Source organism: Heliangelus exortis, chromosome 2 (assembly GCF_036169615.1).
Source record: "Heliangelus exortis chromosome 2, bHelExo1.hap1, whole genome shotgun sequence".
Classification (NCBI taxonomy): Eukaryota; Metazoa; Chordata; class Aves; order Apodiformes; family Trochilidae; genus Heliangelus; species Heliangelus exortis.
In genome coordinates this window covers 77,257,338-77,276,417 of record NC_092423.1, presented here as the reverse complement: position 1 = coordinate 77,276,417, position 19,080 = coordinate 77,257,338, and the positions used below count along the sequence as shown (strand labels likewise).

The following is a 19,080-nucleotide window of genomic DNA, read 5'->3' as shown; positions in this document are numbered from 1 at the left end:
CAAGTAGTACAAGTTATTATTGGAGGAATTAATATGACTGTCATTATCTCTAGGTGTTACAGTGAACCCTGCAAAGTAGGTAGTTTTTTTTATGTCCAGGAAAAGTGATTGTTGGTGAGGAGCTTTGTTATTTTTCTTTGTAACCAAATAGCTAATATTTTGGTTTAAAAGGTATAGATGTCCCATCCGTTGTCATGAGACCATCTTTTGGCCACCCTTCAATTCTTTTGGTTTTGATTGTGTCAACAGAAGATTGGCTGGTAGCTGCTGGAGCTCTCTAGTAAGCCTGCTAATGTTTCGATTGTTGGTATTTGTGTTAAGTTGCATTCAGGAGCAGTTCAGGAGTGCTCTCCAAGGAGATTTTTTTATCGCTGAGAGGGTTATTGTGGATTGTTGTTAAGTGTGTGCTACTTGCAGTCCTATACAGACGGGCTGCTGAGAGTACTGATGATGCACCCAAGTCCCTTCTGATAGAAAAGACACAGGAGTCATTGCTGAATAGTGGATAATTTCCACAGGAAGACAGAGGAATATGTGGTTTGTGTAATGAAATACATGATTAACTCAAGTACCTTCAGTTGTTTTATTGCCTCAGTCAAACGCTTGCACAATCAAATGGTATGAAGTAGGGAGTTTTGATTAATGATATTCAGTACCTTTTATCATTCATTCTTTCAACTGTAGTCTAGTCTTGAGACAAAAGCGTGTGCCACAGTGTCCCTCTGGAAAAGCTTAGCAGGGTATGGAGTAACCCCCATAAGGATTTTAGTATGAGTAGCATGATGTTTAGACAACACAGAGGCTATTTTGCATCCAGAAGAATTTTATTTGCTTTATAAAATTTATATATTTGTTGAGATGCAACATGGTTGATATTGAGACTGTATCTAACAATGTGGTTTGTTTCTGCATGGGTGGTGTCTTCACATAAGGTGCTTTTACTCTGAGAGCACAGGGTTCACACCAAAGTTTAGCATTGAATGGAATCTGCTGTGGTTTTTAAGTCTTCATCAGATAGAAGTTTCATAACTTAATGCTGGTATTTCTGGATGTAAGCTGACCTGTGAAATAACCAAGCACCATCTGCTTGATGATGCATATGTTTCATCCATGCTGGACCAGAGCTTGATTATGCTGGCTCTCTTATCTGTGACATAGTTCATCTGTAGTCCCCAGTAACTCCTATACAGTTATATGAATTACCATTATTTTGAAACTGCTGGTTGGCGACAGAACTAAATAAGAAAGCTGCCTTCCTTTGCCTATAAGGTGGTTTGCTGTTATGAAAGCCTATGGAGATCTAGAGAGAACCATAGTGTGCTCTGACCAAGTGGCAAATGGGGAAGCATTCTGTAGGTAGAAATTGCATGCACTTTTGGAGGCAAAAGCTGGAAGATACTCGGTGGTTTAGTTTGTGGAAAGGAATTTAAATCCTGAGTCTTGTATCTTAAAATGACTTTGATTTGGAATGTGAAGAGCTAGTGCACATCAGAAGTTACTTGGAAAAAATACTAAATTCTACTGGCTGAGAGGAGGTGAGGCATGTGGCATGTCATGGAAGTGTTGTCCCATCGAGCCCTGGATTGCCCACTGCAAGAAGGTGCTCAGGATATATGGGCTCTGAGTTGCTGGCAAACAGCACATTAGAACTGCATGAAATGCTTCCCTAAACCCCAAGAGAAGGCAGTGTTCAGCAGCAACAGGTCTGCTGAATTTTAATAGGCAGTGGAAATGTAACTTAGGCATTGTGGGGAGGGGGAAGTAATGTGTTTCTTAGCTACAGTAGTTTTCCATCTGAGATCCTTATGTCAATGATAAGCTCAGTCCAGGAACAGCTGTTATCGTTCTGGCTGCAGATGGCATCTCCTGTCTCTCAATCCATTGTATAGTTAAACCTGGAAACCAACTGAGCACTCTAATAGCTAGGAAAGGCAGTATTAGGAGTAAAAATATGCCTGAACTGGTAGTAGTTTAGAAACTGTAGTGCAGTGCTAGTGTGTGCAGTGGCTCAGTGACAATTAAATGAATCAACTTTTTAGATGTTGTGATTAAAACTGTAACAGGGCAAAAAAGCTGCTACCAAATGGGTAAAATGGTTTGATTTTAGCATTCATTCTTGTAGAAGAATAGTGGATCCTAGAAGGCAGGTAAAGGATTTCTTTGCTTTAAAGGCACGTAGAAAGCAAGTGTGTGTTCTTCCTGATGAAGATTGACTAGTAGGCTTCCTCATTTGACTGGGACTAAAGATTTGTCAGTGCAGTCAGGAAAAAACTTGATTTACTTTTGGACTTTACAACCCACTAAATGACTTGAATTATCAGCATAAATACCAAAATTACAGTAATCTGTAGGAACAAGTAGTCAATGGATGCTTTATTCATTATTAGGATAAGGTAACTATCACGCTTTTAGCAACTGAGTGATTTGCTTAGTTTATTTGCATATTACACTTTTAAAAGTCTCTTCTTCAGTGCAGGCTTACTGGAATGAATTGCTGCCAACTCTTCACCTGAGTGCTTTATTGTTCATGTTACTATACTAATAAGGGATTTTTCAGTTTTTTTGCTTAAGATGTTTGATGTAGAGGGTATAAGGGTATATAAGGGTAGCCCCTTATTCCCTGCTATTTGTATTTGTTTTAAACTTTTGTCCTGTAATTGAGTCAGAATAGTGATTTTAATTGGAACAAAGTAGCCTTTTGTTGCATTGTACAGGCCAGGATACTAGAGTTCTTAAAAAGAGAGATTTTGTTTAAATAGATACACTTGCAGGGACAAAATGAGACTTGCTTAATCTCAGTGTAGGGTTGTGTTGTTCCCTTGAAACAACAAAAGAAATCAGTACAAGCTAAGTTTTATATTTGTTAAAAAAACCTCAAAACTATCCAAAACTATCCAAAATAAATACCCACCAAACAAAACCCAAAACAAACAAAATGAAAACAAACAAAACCCAAAACAAACAAAAAACCCCCAAAACAACAAAGTCCATCATCACTCAGAATTTTGGCATTATATTACATTCCTAGAATGCACAACTGAAATGGAAATTTGTAAATAAAACTAAGCCCAGAACTACAATTTATTGTAATGATGGGGAATTGAGAATGCGTTACGCAAAGTGTATTTTTAGAATCAGTGGATACTAAATAGCTAACAGCTTTTTCTACCTCATTATTATTTTAGTCTGAAAAAGGAAATAATGTTTTCTATTAGTAGATTAAGCTTGGTGTGTAACTGAAGTTATTGTGCTTAGGGAATACTTTCTTCTGTTGCACTGAAATTTTTCCTTTCCCCCAGTAGGGAGTTGTTCTCACGGACTTAATATAAATCAGTTTCTGTGTGAGGGAGTTTAGGTTTGATAGAAATAAGAAGGTATTATGAAATGTCTCTACTCAGCCTTTCTGAAAAAAAATCTTTCTGGCAAAGTAGGAGATATAAAGAATATGTATGGAGAAATGTGGAGACCGCACCTCTTCGGTCAACTATTAGCTTGCATGGTAAACTTGGAAATACAGAAAAAATTAAGAAATACAGTAGTGCATGTCAGCTAGTGAAAATCACTAGTTTGTGAGCCTAAGACTAGCTAAAAATGTTGCAGAAACAAGCCAAAAGCAGAGACACCCCAAACCAGCCACGACTTCACAATTTAACTCATTCTGCCGTCACTCAATGCATTGCCAAGCTGCCAGAGTGGTGCGAAGGCTTGACTCAACATTTGCCATCTGCTCTCACTGCAACACCTTCCTTCGGTTTCAGTGTCTCTCCTTCATGCTTGACCTCTTCTGCCTCCCTCCTCCCCGTACCTCCTTTCCTCTGCCCCATTCCTTCACTGTTTCTATAGCATGTATCTTCTCTTGCCCAGAGAGAGTCACATTTGTAGTCTTTGCCTTCAGTTCTGCTGATTATTTTCCTAGTGATGAAGAGGAGGTGGCTGCAGTGGCTGCAGAGTTGGGCCACCATCCAGCACTGCGTTCATCTCCCATCTTTTACTCCTGGCTCTCTTTCCCTGCCTGAGGAGGTCAACTTCCACTGTGGCTTTCCTTTCAGCTTGACAAGCGGTTCAGCACTTGGTGGCTGATAGCAGCATAGGGGATGCATGTGTAGGTAAAAGGACTGTAAGGATCTGCTAATGATATGCTGGGCTGAGGGCTGTGAGGCAATCCAAGTGAACTGCATAGATCATGTGATGTGCTGCTGTGATGTGCTGCCTTGATTTAATTCTCCAAAGTAATAAAGCAGTAAAGAAAAAATGTGGCCCAAGATTTTCCTGTGCTTCCAATAGGTCTCAAAAGAATCTTACTTAAGCGTCATTGTTCTAAGCTTCTTACAAGGTGTTGAAAAATTTCCCTTGAATCTTCCCAAGAGTTCTTAGTTCTAATTGTGCTCCCCTACAGTTTTATGCTGCTTGGCTCTGGTGCACTGCATGTGGGTAATGTTGCTGTGATCAGTTTTCCCCAGCCTCTGGTCCTGTATTCTTGTCTTTCATAGCACTAATTTTTTTTTGTGTGCTTTCAGGAGTAAAGAGTCTTTACAGTTTTTCTTTGCTAGTGGACGAATAAATGTGTTAAATATAGATAATTAAAATTTCTACTTAATAATTGCAGCTTTGTACTGGTAATTTCCAGAAATTAAGCTATAAATACTGCAAGCTGAATACTGGCAGTTATTTGCCAGGGAGAGCTGCAAATGTATTTTAAGCATTTTTTTCAGGTTATTGTTAAGTATTTATCCTAGCTGAAGTCACCTGCAGGCAACAGCATTCCAAAAGCCTCCTTTTGTGACATCAGCAGGAAAGCTGTTGGCAGGATTTGGTTAGTGCAGGAGACAAGAGTGGGGCCTCAACTAAACCAGCTCTCATCATTTAGGGTGGCAAGAAGTCTTAAAGCTGATTTGGTGCTCATCAGAAAGAGCCTGCTGAGAAAGAAGATGAAAAGGATCTTTACCTTAGGCTGTAATTCAGTTTGCAATTCAGAAACTGTGCCAGATTGAGCTTCCTGGCTGCTCACGCTGGTTCCTATGCACACTAAATGTGAATAAAACTGAGTCCATGTAAGACCTTCCTTCCTCTGAGTCTTTTCAGCAGACTACTCTTTGGCTGGATCACTTCCCTGCTGCTTTTCATCACACAGCTGCACAAATACTTCTGTTGGCACAACAGTGGGAACAGCATAGGGGCAAGAATGAGCAGCTGGGGACACAGGCTCTTTAGATCAGCTTAGGGATCCACCAGCTACAGTCTGTAGTCTCATGATGGGGTTTGTCAGAAAGCCTGGCTCCCAGCTCTAGGAGGCTGCATGAGTAGTCTAGGTTTTTCATTTGCACAGACTTCTAAAATATCAATATATTTCAGCTGAATCCCATTTTATCTGGAGGAGTCTGGACATCTGAGAATGTCATACTGTGTCGGTGACTTTATTGTGCCTTGATAACAGGCATTGAGATGCCCTCTGTAAGCATTGCTGCAGCACTCAGAGGAAACTATCTGTGGCATGCAGAAGGTATTTCTAATTCAGTCTTGATCATCTGCTGCAAAATGTCCACAAATGCTCTTAGTTCCTCTGTAGGTAGATGTGAACATAAGCTTCATTTGGCAGCTTTCTTTTTACTTACCTAAATGAAAGCTGAATTGCTTAATTGTGTGGACAGCTTAACTTGCCTGAGTGGTGATGGGCAGCAGAGCCCATTTGTTGAGTGGAGAAGACAGATATCTAATTTATTCTTGCTTTTAAAGTCCTTGTAAGCCACTCTAATGAGGATGAGGTCCTTCTGCCTGAGTTCAGCTTAACAAGCTATCCATTACTTTTTCGAATTATTAATTCAGTTAAGATTTTCTCATAATTGATGTTACCAGTAATTTTAGCAGAGACAACTGGCATTAATCTGTGTCAGCACTGTTGGTGTCCAAATGCTGTGTTGTCATTTTGTCTCTAACACTGGCATTGGGTTTTTTACAGTTTTTCTTCTAGTGTACTCTTGCTTTTTGCAGTAACTGTTAAGTGGGGTTCCATAAAGGTATGAAGCTAAAGTCAGGTTGTTTTGTCAGTGGGCTAATTATGGAGAAGGTAGCATGAAAGGACAACACCGAGATCTGGAAAGTGACATCAAGGTGAGTGACAGCTTAGTGTCACCAGGTCGAGTGGAAATAGTGCATAAGGTGTAGTTGATGGGAATGTGGCTAAATGGGCATCCAGTGAAAAGATGTCTTGCAAAAAAAGAACTGTTTCCCAAAAGTTGCTTGAGACCCTCAAAATATTAATGGCTTGTTTAATTGCCTGTTGATGGCTGAACTGCTTTCTTGCTTTAGCTGGTGCTCAGGAACTCCTTCAGAGCCAGTAGCTGAAATACTTGTACTTGCTCTGCTCTCAAAGGGCATTAAGTTTCTGGAAATAGGTTTTAGAAAGAATGTTCCATGTACATTTTAAGTGGACTCGTGAATGGTATCCCTATGGTGATGCAATATGTATTTTGAGAGACTGACTCACTTTTGAAATACCGCCAGCATTCTACAGAAAGGAAGACCTGAGTAATATCAGTTAGAAAATATGTCTACAGGGACAGTTAATAGTGAAGCAATTTCAATAGCAAAGAAATTTTTTCCTTATAAGATATATCTTTAGTATCTTTAGTATGTAGGGTGTTGTCTGAGGATGAAGCTCTCCCTACAAATATATGTAGCATTGTTAAAGACAATGAGTAGATTTTTCTAGGATGGCTGGTGGTTTTAGAGATATTTGGTTTTTTTTTTTGGTTTGAAAGTACGTTTTTATTGAAAAAGTATGTTAAAGGTACTTGAGAAATCCCACCTGTAAATACAGTCTAAACAGACTGAAGAATTAAAAATGAGGACCAGTGTGAAAGCTGTTCCAGCAGGAGCAAAAAGCTGCTGGGGAAGACAGGATCTAATTACAGCACAGGATACATACAAGAAGACTGGACTCTTGTGCTGGTGGAAAGCTACTCAAGTCAGTACATGAAACAAAAAGAAAAGCTACATCAGTTAAGCTAAACACTGAAATCTAGTTCTTATTTTGTATATCTGCCAGCCTGAAATGGGAATAAAGAACATATATTGTTTGTGTTCTGTTTTAAAGCAGGAAGTGTAATTAATGCTATTACTACTATGTGTCATTTTAGATGTGCATATCGTCTGTATACTGGCCTTTTGCATTTACTTGGGCTCTGAGATAGTTTGTATCTCCCACATCTCTGTGTTCTTGAGTACTGTGAGAAAAAAATACACACATTTGTCTTCGTGTCCTAGGCAGTGAATGGTTCATGGACAGTTTTTTCTACCGTGAAGCCTCATTTTCAGTTCAGGGTGGAAAAGGGAGATGATTATGGTGGTGTACTTAGTGACCCAGAACTGTACCCTACTTGTTACTAATAAAAAGGAGAGCCATGACAGTCTTATTCCCTCTGATCAGATATTTTCATGTCTTCCTCATTTAACTTTGTGCTAAAATCAGCTTAAAAATCATTCCAAATGAGGAAGCTTTCTTAGGCTGTAGATCAAAGAAAATTAGATAGTAGCTATTTATAATAATCAGACTAGTTGGAAGATGATGCCTGCTGATGGTTAGATATGTATTGGTCAAGACAATGAAAACTGGGCAGTGTCAGGAGAGACAAAGGGAAGTTTCTTCTTATTTTCCCTTCCTGTTTATCATAGCTGCAGTATACGGCCTCTGCACGTTCCTTGAAATGAGAACAGTCTTCATGGAATTGTTGACATTTTGGCATTGAACTTTTTAAACTCCTATACAATGGTCTGGAAAACTGAAAAGACAGGAGTCTATGTGTCGAGATTTTCTTGTTGTACACAGTTGTGTACAAAGGGGTGCATTGAAAGACTGAAATAATGTGTGGACTGTGGTGTTAAGCTTCTATACTAAGAGGCTGGTTTGCAATTTTGCATGTTCTTTATGAGTTTGCATCTCTGTATCATCCACCTAAATACAATTCTTAATTTTGTTGTAGCCTATTCTCGTGAAAGGAGCTCTGATTCTGTAAAAAGGGATATGTAGTGTTCTTCAATAGGTTAAGTGATCTGCAAGTGCTGTTACAACTTGACAGAAGTCACAGGAACAAATATTGTGAATACTTCGAACGATCCAGTAATTTTGGAAATTCGTCTGTTCAGGTTCGCAGCTGACAGTAATAAGGAAAGCTTGTAACGAAAAATAGATCCCAGTTTAATTGCTTGAGTATTTCTTTGGTCACTCCAGTGTCAGTGTGTAGTTTGGTAAGCTAAGCCTTGTTTTACTTGCAGCATTCAGCTTAGCTTGAGTAGATGAAAGCTGAATCTATACACCCAGCTCTACAATCAGTGTGCAAGCTCTTGATTGCCCTATATCATGAGAGAAACAATAAACACAGTTAACATCTTGTAAGACTATAAAAAGAAATCCTTTAAAGTTGAAATAGGATAAACTAAACAACAGTGGCTACTGCTGCCTGGAGAACTTCTTACTCTTGAGGTAAAATGTTGAGATGTAAGCTGAAGCCATAGCACAGTACAGGATGTGTTGCAGTGTGAAAGATCTAAAACTATAGTAGGAGGCAAGGACTCGGGTCTCTTTTGTTGGTCTTCACTGTGTACCCGTTGAATATTCTGTTTGCATTGTGAAGTTTAAGGTTACTGCTGGTCCTGCAGTCTAACAGGCATATGTGTGACAAAGCTGGTGTTGAATCAAGCTGAAGGTGCCTTGAAGTGTTGGAAGTGTCTGGAACAGTCAGTACTAACACTGTCAAATAAATAAGCGGTCCATTCAGGAAAAACAAGAAAGGGTCATGGTCTCCTGTATACAGTTTGTGGTCTGGCTTAGAGACAGTGTTTTGAATGAAGAAGTATGTGCAAAAGCCAACTATGCTCCTGGCAGAGATCTTAAGTAAATACTTTTTATTTTTTATTTTTATGTTGGGCTTCTGGATTTTAACTTCCTACTGTGCCTCTGGACTTACGTGTCTGCTTAATGGCAAGTGGAGAAAGTGTGATCTCTCTTCCCCTCTACACCATATATATGTATATACAAACATACATACATATTGTTACAGATCATCAGAGTTAAGTCACTTAGTATAGCTCAGAATGCAGTTTATAAATTAATGCTGTTTATCAACTGAGTGTATGAAAGTGTAAGGAGGAAAAGCCTGAAGTTGGTAAATGTGCTTTCTACCTGTTCATAACCAGTAAATTGAGTCTTAACGAGTTTTAATGTACAACCAGGTTTTAATGTGTCCTATGTGTAGCTTGTAGCCAGGAGCTTTTTCATCTTTGCATATGTCAGAGAATTTTAAATGAGAACCATTGGCTTAAAAAGAATTGTTGGCTATTTCAATTGGGAGTTTATATAAATTGTCTAATGATTGCCTTTGGGAAGGATAGAAGGAAAGGTGCATGCTGGCTATAGGTGGATAAAACGCAGGTTAACTATTGTAGGACTCTATTGTGTTACTAGCTTTCACCAGCCTTTATAAAGGAAAATTATTGCATTTCTAGTATTGTGAAATTTCAGAATTTTGGACATTTAAAACCCAAGGAAAAAAACCTGCTAATAATTCAGATGGAAACTGTTGGGGGGGAAATATATTTGGGTATTTGTTTATTTGGTGTTTGTTTATTTGGGTGTTTGTAGGCAGAAGTTTGTTTTTCTTTTTGTGTAATTTTTCTCACAGGAACTCTTAGAAATTGAGTTTGTTTTAACTCTGATATGTTTGAGAATTTACCATGTTTAAACACCTTAGTGAATTGTTTTGAGCAGGTCTGATCCTCTCAGCTGTCTGGTGAAAGCTGGAATGTGGAGTTGATCTCTGTGTTGCGGAGCTCAAACAACTTTTTTTTGTTGTTTTTTTGGGTTTTTTTTCAGATTCAGTTTGCCTTAAGCAGTCTTGGATTCATCAAAATGTGGATGTGGGCTAAACCAAAGCCATTGTATTAGTTGGTATGAGGATATTAAGAAAAAAATCAATCAGTCCAACTATTAACAATTGTTAAGGAGAAATTTAGCAAGATTTTTTTTGGCTGTGTAATCTTTTCTGTATGTGTGGGCACACAAGGGAGATGCTATAAACTGTCAGAAAGAAATGGAAGCATTTTTCATCTTGTCAGTGTGATTGCATGGCTCTTAGCCTGTCCAAAAAGATTTGCTCTCTGTAGCTTTGCTTACAGTACATGCATTATTTCATTAATGGATGCAGCTGGCACAGTTGCCGAAGGCACAATGTAGGCCAGTAGCCAAGGTGGACATAAAGGCTAAACTAACCTCTTGCCTAGTGATGGACCTGATACCTCCTGAATTGTCTTTATGTTATGTTACAGATTGTACTATGTGTGTAATTTGAGTGTGGAAAGAATTTGCATAGTTGGCAAGTTAACGCCTTTCTAGACTTAAAAAGGCCTTTAGGTTGATAGTCCAGAGAAGAGTCTGTACTTCTAAAAAAAAAAAACAGCCTTTGTAAAGGTTAGGACATGGCAAGACTATGGAAGTTCACTACTTGACTGCCATGAAAACAGGAAAATTTTGTAGACTCAAGCTGTGAACTCCCCTGTTTAAAAACTAAACCACAGCAACCAACCAACCAACCAAAACCAACAATAAAACCCAAAACAAAACCAGAAGATCTTTGCACTGTGAACATGGCATTTTATTGAACATGAGCTAGGATTTGATAAGGTAGAGGATACCAAAGGCATTTTAGCTTAGAAGGCTTTTTAAATTTATCTAAAGAATTGATTAAATACAACAGAAAAATTGTGGGTGTGTTTGCAGAGGATTTTTGTGTGCTTGAAAGGCTTTCCTTGAAAAACTAAGAATTATGTAATGCTTTTTAGGTGTACACAGAATTTTTAAGCATTAGTAATACGCCCTGATCTGACATGAATGTTAGACATCATGTATGCTGTGGTTGGCATTTTAAACTCCAAATTTACACACTAGTCTCTGTCATTTTAAGTGTTCTGCATGCTGTGTGTTTCAAGACAACAAAGACATTTGATTTTCTTGGGGTAGCAATTTGACAATTTATTTTTACTTTCATCTGTTACGAAGTATAAATTTTGCTGACTGTGGGGTGTGGTTGGGAAAGGGGGCAATTGGTTTTGAATTACACCTTATGCCCTTGCCATACTTCAGACATTCCTGTTAGCTAGTTAGTTATCTCTTCATCTGTTTCAAGCAAACAAACCTTGCTGATTTTTCTGAAGCACCTCCAGAAACAATCTCTTATTTCAACTTGAACTGAAATTTCCAGTAAAAAGTTAAAATGTAAGAGAAGATGCTTTCAAGGCAGACACTGACAAATTTAACTGTACTGCTACAAAAAGCACTGCCATTGTGGCTTTGATTCTGAAGTATTACTGTAGCAGATGGTCCAATGGCTGTTAATTTCAAGATTAAACGTATCTCAGTGGGACAGACATGAAATGCCCATCTCAGCCCCATTAAAATATTTTGTGACTGTTAGATCTGTATATGTATAGAATCATAAAATACATAAATGTAATTGAATGAATCTTCAGGATGCTAAAAAAAATAATTTCAAGAAACAAAGCTTTCGTAACATTCTTACAGTTAACAAACAATTTTAGAGGAGTTATCAACCTATTTTTGAATCAGATCTGATACTAAAATTTGGAAATGTTTTAGGTGGACCAAAATCACATTTCCAGTTGCATATCTTTTGCAAAAGAGAAACGCATTTCAGTGTCAAGTCAAATAGATTTAAAAATTATTATTATTATAAGTAAATTCAATAAATGGGATTGATTCGGTGGGGTGAACTCCTTAATACAGATGCATTGTGGTTTTAATGGAAAAGGAAGAATGAAATGAGGTTACTATTCAAGTGGATGCAAAGGAAAGCTAGATGGTGAAGAAATTTCTGATAAAATAGAAGATTCCAAGTATCCGGAAGATGGAGGTGCCTAGCCTGAAAAGGATTTTGAGGAGTTCTTAATTTTAAAAGAAAATTCTGTATAATGCAGGCAGGATAGATGTGCAGGGCTGATCGAGTAGTTCACTGTCAGTTCTCAAGGAATGCAACTGAACTAGGTGTTGACTCTCTCATCTGATGTGCATTTTAGATAGGGATGTGGTGATTTACTGGTTTATCACATTTACACTTCTGTGGACTTGAAATGGTTCAGTTAGTCTAATCTTACAACTAGAATGCAGATGCCAGCAGTTTTGCCTGGCTATCTCTTAAGCTGGCAGAATGCAGTGCAAAAGCTCCTACAACAAGGCCATGGGGATAAGTGAGGTCAGCTCCCTTTCTTTGCTTTTGGCCAGGGTCTACAGTTGCTGCACTGTAGGGCTTGCTACATGATGGAAAATGCTTTCTTTGAAAGATGAACCTGAGAAATCTTACATTCAGATGATCTCTTGAGAGCATGGAAGAGGCTGAGTAATGAAAGCTGTGTATGTTTACAGCTGTAATATTATTGCTTCAGTGACTTACAAAAATTCAGATAAAGACTGTCAATTTTCATGGGTGAGTTGTTGGAGAGGTTTCCAACCTGAAGCCTCATACACCATGTGTATCTGTGATAATCAAACTTGCCAGATATAAATTATTCAGGTATTTGCTTGCCTACAACGAGTTCCCAACACCGACTTGAAGTATTTAGAAGACTCTTCCCTGTCTAACTTAGCAAGAGGAACATGAAGGTAGTGAGGCTAATGCAGCTAAACCTACCATAATTGTATTAGATTAAAGTGGTGTGTTAAGTAGAAGCATCAGTAGAATTATGCTTTGTTACACTTGCACTGATGAATAGCAATGTAATTAGGAATGGCGACATCAGAATTGATCTAACTTGGGCTACTATTGCTGTTTCATGTATAGGAGTAGTAGAAGTAACTGGTCAAAACCAAAGCAAACAGTTTGTTTAGCACTTCACTTCACTTGTCTTTAAAGAAGAAATTAGTTTCACTTGTTTGTCAAAATCCCTCTTAGAAGCTGTTTTTTTTCTTCCAGTCAAGGAAAGTAGATGTGCTTCTAGAAAGATTTTTTCTTGTGGTGTGGTTTGCAAGCATAGCATTTTTGGTCTAGCCATCCATTAGGTTTATTGTATTTCTCAGCCTCTCAAGAAGAATTCCTTATTTGTCTAAAAATTCACTACAGTTTCCCAAACAGGCTGAGACTGTGTCTGCTGGATTTTTGGCTTGTTAAAACTTCCAATATGCAAAAAGGGAAGAAACAACATTTCACATGCATTCCCCCCAGGATTTGCTGTTTTTCTTGGTCAGAATGTCTAAAATTAGAGAGCTGCTGTTCTCTCTATTAACCTTTGGCAGAAGATTACTAAAGGGAGGTGAATGCAAATGGATAAATTGCTGGGTTTGCTTTGACAGGAGTGAATAATCTTATGGTAGTTGATGGTGTTTTATTGCAACCTTATAGATGACAGATTGACCACCCATGGTTTTGAACTTGATGACTCTGGTTAGCTCAAGATTTAATTGTTAAAAATGTTATGATTTAATGTTCAATAAAAAACGTTTAGGTTGTCTTTGTATATTTACAGTGCTGGTGTTTCTCTATCACTTTTTCTTCAAATTACAGGCCTATGATATTATTGGCATCCTTTCCTGTTTAACAGTTTGCTTGCAGCAGTCATCTGGATTTGTTAAAGAAAGGTTAATATGTGATTAATAGTTTTCTGAGATGATTCACTTGCAGAGGAAAGTAACTCCCATATGCTAATATGCAGTCCTTACAGTGCTTTTTTAGTATGTTCATTTAATTGTGTTTACACTAAGTAGCTCAAAGTTTGATTGTGGATAGCTCAGTTAGAGAGGCTACTCCAGCAGAATTAGAATTGAGTTATTCCATTATACTGAAAATAGTGGCGTTACGTGTCCTATAATTTTCTGTAATTGTTCCCTGTTTTAAGGATAAGCTACATTCTGGGTGTTTCCCAGTGAGCAAATAAGAATATAAGAATGAGAAGTACATTCTAGTAAATTCAGTATTTCTGGATGCTTAGTGGTAAGTATACAAAGTTGATCTGTAGACTGGAACTTTTGGAACATGTTGTGAAAACTAAATGGTAACAAGGAATGTGTTAGTGCACAATGAAATGGTCATGTTGTAGCTTCTTTGCCAGGTCCAACAATAAATTAGACTTTAGCATCAATCATTTCAAGAGGAAAGTGAAGTTCATTTCAAGTGAGACAGTGAATTAGGTGAAGTCCAAGTAGGTTCATGGTATCAGTGTATCTGCAGGAAAAATGCCAAGTAGTAATGCAAAGGAAAGCAAAAGTTCAGCCAGAGTTGAAATCAGAAGGACATCAGGGGCCACAAGAAGTGCTGCTGCTACCTTGAAAGCAGAAGAATAAAGAAGGAAAAAGTGTGCCTGCTATGAAGCGAGGTAGGTGATTCAGCTTTCATCGGTGCATATGAGGCTGAGCTACTCAATGCCTTCTTTTCCATCGTGATCTACAAGGTGTTTGTATGTACAGATAGGATTTGCAGAGAAGAAAAACAAGTAGTGGAAGAGGCTCAAATCAGGGAGCTCTTGAACTATATCTTATCAAAGCAGGTGTGGTGCATCTGAGGGTGCTGAGATCTGCTTGTATGAGAATGGCCATACTTTGTCATTTTTGGAAGGTCATGGAGATTGGAGAATTTACTCAATGACTGGAGAATGGCAAACGCCTCACGTGTCTTCAAGAAGGGGAAAAAGCATTATTCAGGGAACTACAGGCTGGTCAACTTGACTTTGGTCCATAGAAAAATCATGAGCTGAGTTCACTTGGAAGTCAGTTGGAGGCATGTGAAGGTGCTGTTGATGACTGGGAATAGCCATCATGGGTTTACCAAAGGTAAATCATGTCTGACCAACCCAATCACCCTGTGAGATGAAACAACTGGATCTGCAAATAACACAGAGACCAGTGGATATCAAAGAAGCCAAACCAAAGAATCGTTTGGGCTGGAAGGGATCCTGATGATCATCCGATTCCAACCCCCCTGTGTGGGCAGGTACAGCTCCCACTAGACCAGGCTGCTCAAAGCCTCATCCAGCCTGGCCTTGAAGACTTCCAGGGAGGGGGCAGCCACAACTCTGGTCAACCTGTGCCAGTGTCTTACCACTGTCACGATCAAGAAATTCTTCCTAATGTCTAGCCTTAATCTACCCTCTTACAGTTTAAAGCCATTATCCCTTGTCCTGTCACTACATGTGGCTGTAAGAAGACCCTCTGAACTTTTCCTATAGGCCCCCTTCAAGCTGATATAAGGTCTCCCCAGACCCTTTCCTTCTTCAGGCTACACAACTCCAACTCTCTCATCCTGTCTCTGTAGGAGACATGTTCCAGCCCACTGGTAATCTTTGTGGCCCTCTTATAGACTCACTCCAACAGCTGATCTACTGTGTCTTCAGCAAGGCTTTTGGTGTGATCTGCCCAGAACAACAACCTTATATTCAGGTGTGGACAGTGCGATTTAGATAGGTGCACAGCTTGGTGAGTGAGAAAATGCCTGAATCTTCAGGCTTAGAGGGTAATAATTAATAGTTCATTCTGGACCTGTAACGAGTTCCTCTATTCTGGGACCTGTGTTGTCTCTCATCTTCATCAGTAACCTGGAAGAGTGTATCCTCATAAACTCTGTGGGTGCCACCAGACTGAGCAGTGTAGTACTTGAGAGCAGGCTGCCATTCAGAGGGACCTAGACAGGGTGAATTAATCTGACTTCATGGAATCCAACAAGGACAAATACAGAGTTCTACATGTAGAATGAATTAACTTGCTGCAATGATACAGTCTGGGGGTTGAGTGATTGATAATAGCTCTTCATAGAAGGCTGTGGCTGTCTTGGTAGACAGTAGGCTAAATAAACATAAGCCAGCAATGTGTTCTAGTAGTGAGGAAGAGTAATGGCATCCTTGGCTGTGTTTCCAGGAATATAGCTAGTAGATTTAGAGGATGAGTTTTCACCTTGAACTTATTATCTGGAATATTGTCTTGAGTTTTGCACCAGTTCAAGACAAATGCTGGTAAACATGAGCAGGTCAAGCTGGTGAGCCACCAACAGTGAAAAGTTTACCCCTCAGCCCCAAATCCAAATTTTTCTCGGCTACTCCTGTAAACTTAATAAAGATGTAAAAATTTGATTAGGAAAAACAGAATTATAACTTCTAAAACCCATAAATTTAATCCTGCATGATGCTTGAAAAAAATTGAAAATGACAGTGTGGGTGAGATTGTATGAAAGGATAAGAAAACAAGTATAGTGGTCAGTTTATAATTTTATTTTTTTTTACTGTTCCATGTGTGTTTTCACTTTCTATAGGTATGTAAGCTGTTAATACACTGTGTGGTTTTGAACCTTTGCAGGGTGTCTGGGTGTGCTGAGGAGCTACGTGACCTCCTGCTGGGAGTGATGGGTTCTGAGGGTTGCAGGCAGGAGCAGCTGAGCTCCTTTCTCCCTGTCCCCAGTCTGGGAGCACCAGGGCTGCACCAGGCAGTTGCTGGGGTGAAGTCAGAGAAGTCAACAGTTGCAGGCTTGGCCCAAATGTGCTGCAGTTGGGAATGAAAGAGTTCCCTATGTAGCCCGTGTTTAGCTTGGAGTTAGGTCGTGTGTGTATAGACTGTAATTCTCCCCCCACCCCCTGCCCCAATTCTTTGAGGGATAATTGTTTCTTTGATAGGTTTGCCCACACGATGCTGGCCAAGGCCAGCATGTAGTGCTAGCTACATGGGTACTTACTGGCCTGTCACAGTGAGCTGCATTCATATTCAGCAGTAAACCCTGGCATCCTGTTATGAGTTGAATTGCTTACATAGTTGGCATAGTCTTACTGAAGCATTTGCTGATGTATGGAGCAGTGTTTCATGGTAAAACACTCTTTCAAGTGCCTGAGTCATGTTAGAGGCATGTTGTCTGGAAAGGGCTAAAAGAGATTCCTTGTTGGTTTCTTTTGTACTCTCATTTCCTGAAGAAGAACAGGGAGGTTTAGTCATTTTCTTTTCCTATAGCATACTAACATGGAATCACTGTGGCCTTCAACTAGGACAGCCCTTGTCCTAGGTCTGTCGGGAAAGGTCTCAGTGCTGTGTGGATTGATGTGCTTGCAGTGACACAGATGAAATGTTTTCCTGTTGTATAGCTCGCTGCCAGTGACACACTTTCTGATATACACACATCAGGCAGGCATTTTGTTACATAGTCAGCACAGGCAAAATACTGAAAGAGGATCCAGTCCTTCTTGATTTGTTTAAAAAAAAGGTGTTTTTGTTTTAGTTACATCCTTTTTTTTAAATCTGCTGTTAGCTGCTTTAACAAAATCATGCTGCTTTGTTTGGAAGTCCTGGAAACAAAAGGCAAGGTTCATGAAGTTTGGCAAACGTATGCAGAAATCTGGAAATTATCTGCCTTGCTCCTAGTTTTGCTGTACAAGTTGTTAAACAAGTCTGTGGAAGGCTGGTGCTGACAGGGCAGCTGTAATCTTTATCTGCCCAAATGCTTCTACTGTACAGAGCAGCAGTGAGTAATATTCCAGATTATGATAGAGAAAGAACTATCTTAATTTGGGGTCATAATTTTAAGTGTCTGAATTCTTAGAGCACTTAAGTGGCAATGTGTACTTTAAAGCAAATAATCATGTTCCTTTTTCTGTGGTGTAAATTGGGTAACTTAGTTAATACAGAGACTGCATTTGAATTCAGATTTCCCTGAAGCATTATGACAACAGCCTGTGAATAGTCTGATAAGATGTGGCACTTCACCAGAGCTGTCATGGAGTAAGTTTGCTAGAAGGGCTCCAGTTACGGCCTGGATTTCTTGTGCTAGCACGGGTGTGCCCAGCATCACTGTGACACACTCAGTCAGTTTTGGAAAATAGCAATTAAACTGAATTTTTTTGTGTGTTTTTAGTATCTTGTCTTTTTGAACTCAACCCAGAGCCAGTTGCTTTTAACCGAGTGCAGTAATCCCTCATATTCATAGCTGGCATTAAGAAATTTAAATCCAGTAGCCTTTCTGGGTAGAGATGATAAAATAATGGAGCCTTAGATAGCTTAAAGGTGAAACCAAGCATAATATTTTGTTCTTCTCCACTGTAATTTATCTTGTATTTTATCATCTGATGCTCTAGGCAGTAGTTGTTACTCACCCTACTAATGCTTAGTTAGTTCTTGATTAAATTGTTCCTGTAGAGAATTGTCTGATTCTTAGGTATGTGTTACATTGAAACGATAAATTTATTGGACAGTTAACAGTTGTTCAGGTAATTTGTATATATCTGTAGAGCAGTAACTAAACAGAATATTCAGGTGTTGATAGGGGTTTTTTTTGTTTTATTTTGGAAAGGATTTTCTAGCATTTCAGAGATTGGGATTAATTTTCAATATATCACTTCAGTTTTAATTTTCTAAGGCAGTGTATATGTCAACTTTAATTTAGATCACGATCATACCCTCTTCAGGAGGATAAGCATTTCAGAAACTGGGATGTGGGTGTTCAGGGATAATTATATGTAAATATAAACAGAGATTAATTAATTAGGGAAATAATTCTAGGTTTTATATACCTATGTGGGATCTCCTTGCTAGCAAATTTTCATGTATGCTGAAGCTTTTTATGAAACAAAATTGGAGAGCCTTGAAGCTGGCAGCTCTAGTGGTGGCAATAATTGAGCATTGCTAGTATTGAATGTTTAGGTAGCGTTCAACTTCTGCAATTGAAACAGCAGGATTGTGTCAGATGAGTGGGCAGAGAGAAAGTTTACTGTTGCATTTAAATTACTTTTGCATATTTTGAGTTTTGCTGTCTGTGGTGTACTGTATGAAGGGTGGCTTAAATCCAGACACTCAGGTAGTGCACTCTGTTGCTCAGTTTTATTGGAATGCCATTGCCTAAAGTACAAATGTTTGAAAGGTGAAATTACTAAACTGAAATATTAAATACCAAATTAGGAGCCTTATTTCTAATTATTTGCTCCTTGTATATAAATATATAAAATAGTAATGGCTTTTACTTGCAGTAGTGGTTGTTTCTTTGTTGATTTTTTTTCTCCCCAGCTAACAAGATTTCTAGTGCATTATTCCAGACTTGTATGTAGCAAGGGAGGAGA

The 19,080-nt window shown here is 38.8% G+C and overlaps 1 protein-coding gene across 4 annotated transcripts in view; it reads left to right on the top strand.

The window, feature by feature from the left end:
• The window catches only part of TRIO (trio Rho guanine nucleotide exchange factor), a 246,764-nt gene that overhangs the window by 35,332 nt on the left and 192,352 nt on the right, over positions 1–19,080 (top strand). The window lies entirely within an intron of this gene.